A 6,013-nucleotide genomic window follows, 5' to 3' on the forward strand; every position below is an offset into this window, starting at 1 on the left:
TAGGCTTTTATAGACTTAATTTTCCACTGAATAGTTCTTAATCTTCCTGTTCAAGTTACTTTGAAGATAAATACATTCTATCTATCTATCTATCTATCTATCTATCTATCTATCTATCTATCTATCTATCTATCTATCTATCTATCTATCTATCTATCTATCTATCGACTTTTTTGGAGTTTGAGACTATAGTTTGAAGGCGTTTACGTAATACTGGAACTATTTGTCTGTGCATTCCCATATGGAAAAGATATATATAAATCTTATAAAGTTTGTATCTGTCTTGTGTGAAACTTGTATGAAAAGCATACAAGAGTGAAAACAGATATAAGATCCCTTGAAAAATTATATAAATGAAACTTGTATGTTTTGGATACTTACTAAAACAATATACGAAAGTAATGAGAAAGTGGCCACTTTCATGAGTAAATCATATAAGTTTTTACTATTTCTTTTCCATATGGGTTGGAAAACAACATTTTCTGAAACCTTTCATTATTTAGATTAGTTTAATTGGTCTTGCAAGATTTACCAGTTGTCTCAAGACTCTGTGCAAATAGGTAATTGACTGTAAAAATAAAAAATAAATTTTAAAAAATGGTTGGAAGGATGGAGTTTAGCGTAGTTCAATGATGTTTGTGGCCAAGGAGGCCTCTTAATGGCCTCTAATTGGGTTAGTAAGGAGAAGATGTTGACATTTGCTATGTGCTCACAGTCCAGAGCCTAGCTTTAGCCATTATGCTAATTCAACCATTATATATCTGGGGGTATTAATGGGACTGACAAAAGTGATGTTACAGGTAAAGGACTGTGAAATGGTCTGTAAACAGAGGGAATTGATTCCAAGGCTAAAGCGATTGTCACCGACCTGCACTGAGCCGACCCTCCACCTTCCTTTTTTTGCCTCACTCCATTCCTCCTTTTCCTCCTTCTTGTCCTTCTCTCTGTATTCCCCCTCCTCCCAACCTGGTCCAGCCTGTCAAATAGTCTCCGACAGCATTCTGCAGAAGCTGTCAGGGCCATCAAAAAGGTACCCAAACACAGCGTGAAAAGCCGTCTGCTTACAAAAATGAGACTGGATAAGGATCAATACAGTTTACCCCTGTTGCCCAACACCAGAGCCCATCCATCCACCAGAAGCGTCACAGACAAGCCTCAGAATCAGTTGCACTTCAAGTACAGACTCTATGGCTAGCCAGCTCGCTGTCATATAGAGTGCGGGCTTATTTAACAGGAGCATTGCTTTTGAAAGCCTGGGATGGGACACAAAGCTGATTCACAAATTTTTTTGGTGAGTTCGATTTATTGTGAGCGCTGTCCCCCTTAGATGATCAATTATGTTCTTTTCTGGAACTGTTTGAAGTGAATAGACAGGCTGTCTGTGTATATGACGAAGGGGTAAACTGTAAACTTGCAGAGACGTTATAAATACATTTACATGCATTTATCCAGCTGAGAGTATTTACTGTGTAGTCCTGACTTGAAAAACTCTTTAAAAGTACATTTTTATAAGACTGTTAATTATAGGAGATGAAGTTTTCATGAGCTCATACGTGCTCAGACATTAAAAAAAAAATCGAATCCTTTGACCAAATTAAAATATTGTTTTATGCCTCATAAATATTGCAGGAATCCAAGGCCTGGTTTATATTATTACTGAGGCAGCCTAACAGCTATCTTGTAACAACAGGGGGAGATGACCATTGCCTGCCATGTTCATTTACCTGTGGATGTGCTCACAGTGCAGAGAGCAAGCTATAAAACTAGGTCTGCACTGCCACACAGTAATTGAATTACTCTACCATCCAGCCTCGCATTCATTTACTGTTCTGATGTCTGCTAGTAATAGTAAAATGGTACATTTTCAATCTCATCCTTCTGGGAGGCAGAGAGGACACTAAAGAAGTTTCTTCACTGTATATTTCTTTTAAAATAATCATTTGCAAAGTGGTATTGTGACGTGTAGTTATGTCGGTCAGTCTAGGTGCTGCAGTTAACGTGGATATCAAATAACAGCCTGCTAACCAGATCTGTCAAAAACATGAGGCTAATAATTATCTGCCTCCATGTGGGGGGGCTGGGAGGAGGCGCTGCATAATAAATCTGCTGTATTCATCCAGAGAAAATTCAACTTCTTCCCTTTTTTTTCTTGATAGGGTTTGAATGCGAAGGCCAGGCTAATAAAAGATTGGCCTGTCATAATGAATCAAGAGGGCCAGTGTCAGGTAGGTAGTGTGAGTCTATCCTCTCACATATCCATCTCTGGAACAAGCCCCGGTGTGCCTATATGGCTGGAGAAAAGAGACCAGTTGACACCCTATTTGGCTCTCTCCACTGAAATTAACTTTAGGCCTAGGAGAGAAAGAGAGACAGTGTTTGGAGCAGCATGGCTTCATTTTCTCCCGCAGTGAGCACCGAGGCCCCAGAGGGACACCAAGACAGATTTGCATGCCACTCGCTATTCTCTGCTACCTGCTGCAAATTTATTATTGTGGCAAGTCAGCTTCCCCAACAGCAACTTGGAGGACTTTTCAAACCTAAATGGTATCTGCAGGCGGTCAGGAGACACAAAGAAATCACATACACACACTGTCTGTTTCTCTCTCTCTCTCTGTGACACACACAGACGCAGGGGAATGGAAAAGCTACATCAGAAAGTAATCATGGAAATCAGAATACAGCTGTCAACGGTGGCAAACTCAAAGTGATGCCTCTGATGAAGTGTTGGGCTGTTTTAGAAGCAGCTATCAACTTTTAGGACCAAGTTTGTTGCCTCTCATACGTCTGTACAGAAGGGTCATCACTGTGGCTCAGCAGGACAAAACATGTTACATACAGTATGTGTAACTTTGTGCTTTAACTCACCCTTAGACATGTTTTGTGTTGTCTGCATTTTTTTGTCCCTTTACTCATACTCTGTGATTACGTCAACACAGGAGGGATAGGGGCATTCAGATAAAATTCACAGTCATGTAAAACTAAGACAGTAAAAAAGAGCAAATCCTCACAGTGGAAAATTTTTTTGGCATCTTTTAACTGAAATTACTTAAGAAAATTATTGGGCTAGCAAAATAGCTGTAACAACAGATTTTTACAATGAACTGATTAAAGGTAATTTTTGAAATTTTATTTAATATATTGCTCAAGAATACATAGATAAAAACATAAACACATAAATAGTGTGTAATCATGTCTTCCAGCAAAACATGAAAGAAAGTTTCACTAATAAACAGCAGCTAACAGAAGCTAACAGGGGCAAAACACCAGCATTTACCCTCAGAAAAGTTCAGCATATCTTTAAAAACTCACCTCCGTATCACTTACATCGAACAGACGCAAATGTCACTAATTCATCAATTTGTCACTAAATTTTATAGTTTCCTCAAGAGTACACAGACAAGCACACTTCTCACCCGGCATTGACAGCTGAGGTAAACAGTAAAAAGAAAACTCAGGGGCAGATATAGAGTCACTCTGCTCTCAGGGTTAAAAATGTAGAATACTGCAAATTATTTATACACATATTCCTTTTTTATTTCCTAATTTATTGCTAAGTGTTAATATTATTAAAACATGTTAAAATGTAATGTTTACAAAAATGTTCTTTTTCATACAAACAGTTGTAGAAACATGCTTACCGGCCCAGCTGTTAGGGGCTACGGTCTAGATGTTATTGTTTTTTTCTTGGCTGACTCAAATATGTTCTGACATCTAGCAGTAAACTTATACACACTATAAGTTAAAGCATTTGAGGTCAAAAATAAAATTGTTAAAATTTAACATTCAATTCAGGTGAAATGGTTGTCTTCAACAAAAGTAGAGAAGAACAACATTATTTATCTACATGGCTCTAATTCAAAAAGTTATCTAGCAGCCTCTGCTGTCTCTATTCTCAAACTGTATGTGTTTTGTATATGTTTTGTTTTTTTAGATTCTCTATACGTTTAGAGAAGCGGATGATTTTACTATCAGAATTTTGGTTAAAAGTCAAAAGCATCCTGTGAAACTTTGGCCAAAAGCACAAGTTTTTTATCTGAAATTGAACTCCCCTGCTGACTGTCAATCATTTACCGTAGGCCTGTGCTGAGACAAGCTCAAGGTCAAACACCTTTTGCAAGGTCATGAAAGAACAAAATAAAGAAATATGGTAGAGTCAGGGTCACCAGTACCCATCACCCTTCCTCTGTCCCCTAAATGAGTATCGCTCACCTGATTATCTATTATCATGTTATTGGACGTAAATTTAACAAGCTGTTGAGAGCACTGGAAAATCAATACCTTTTAAATGCTGTTTATGTGTGATTAACGGTTAATATCCTCACAAATTATTTAATATAATAAGGTCATTTGTCTTTCACATGAGCCCGGTACCCTGCAAAGAATAATAGAATAATAAATGAGGACACTAGTGAAGAGGAGATTTCTGATGCTTTCCCCAGCTCCGTTTTATTACCCATATCCTCTTTACAGCTACAAAGCTGCACTATGGTTATTTTATGCAAGTCATAAAATTAGGCTGAGATGGAATTAGCAGACTCGGGGCTCTTTATAGGTCAAGCCGGTAGTTTATGAGCCCACGACTCCCTGGCACTATTGTCAGGAGGCTAGTTAGAGGGGTCTTTAAGCATGATTTAATATGTCCATGCCTTGGAAAATAGTTAAATAGCTAATTAAATGGAGGAGTTAATTTACATATTAATTGACCTTCCAGTAATATTTATATTGATACCTACATGAGGATCCCTTGTCTTCATTGCCTTTCATCATAGTTAGTCTGAGCAAATATGGTGTAACTTTTTTTGTTTAAACTCAAGTTTCTTTTTATTGTCGCCAGAGAGCGGCTGTGTATTCCCCACCATGTCAGGCACACAGCTGGCTGGGGTTTTTGTGTGCTGAGGGCTCCTTTTGTTGTCGGATAATGGACGAAGCACCATAAACAGCGATGGGAAGTGGCCCGGGGGGCTTTGCGGGTTGGGTGGCTGGGGCTAGTCAGAGTGTGTATGTGTGTGTTCGGGGTGGGGGGTGACAAAGGAGCTTGAGGAGGTGGAGGACTGTGTCTGTGTCAAAGCTGCTCTTAATTATATCTCTAATCACCAATCAGCTTGCCAACAGAACAGGACCCGGGGGCTCGACATTAGCCCAACCTGTACATAATTCGCACAACACTTCACCTGCGATGCCGTCTAACACACGAACACACACACACGCACATGCATGCAAAGGCACACGTGTACACACAGTCTCTGCTCAGCCAAGTTGCCTCCTTAGAGGGAGCACAACATCAATCTGTTTGTTTGCTACTCTCCACACCAGCTATAATGCTTCATAAGAGATTTGTGCCACATTCTCTGTGATAATAATCTATCGTGCTAATGCCGCCCCTGCATGTTGCATTGTCATGTTGATGCCCGCACGGCCATAGAGGGATAGTGATGACACGGATCAGCGATGATAGATTGGAAGCACATTGTTTGTTTTCGACAGGGGGCGCGTCCGTTCTGTGCACCGTGTTGCTAGCATGGTAAGTGTGTCTTACAGCCTATTATCAGGTTGATCATTTGTCACTAGCCTGTCTTCACTTTGTCTCCCACATTCTCTTTGGATAATGGCCCTTCAAGCAGATCTGCATATGAGGCCTGCGTTCAACAATAGCTGTCACAAATGGGTCTTTTCAGGCCATGTAAACTAAAAATGTGACAACATATCACACACAGGAGGGGTTTTCAGAGGGGCGAGGGCAAACAGAGAGAGATAGCCGCTGAGGGAGTTCAGGTAAAAGTTCCTTAAAAAGACTTTTGAGAGTTTGCTAAAGTCTGTCCATTCCAATACTTGAATTAAATTTATCATAGACATGTTTTCTAGCAACCAGCCATATTACTTAAAGTATGCGAAGCAGTGTCCATGCATGGCCTCTCCTGCTGGTTTTGACAATATGGCAGCCAGCCTGGACCCCTGATCCAGCCACAGGCCAGCAGCTGCCCCGCAGACCCATGCTGCAACACCTCGGGGCCAT

This window comes from Pelmatolapia mariae, linkage group LG17 (genome assembly GCF_036321145.2).
Source record: "Pelmatolapia mariae isolate MD_Pm_ZW linkage group LG17, Pm_UMD_F_2, whole genome shotgun sequence".
NCBI lineage: Eukaryota > Metazoa > Chordata > Actinopteri > Cichliformes > Cichlidae > Pelmatolapia > Pelmatolapia mariae.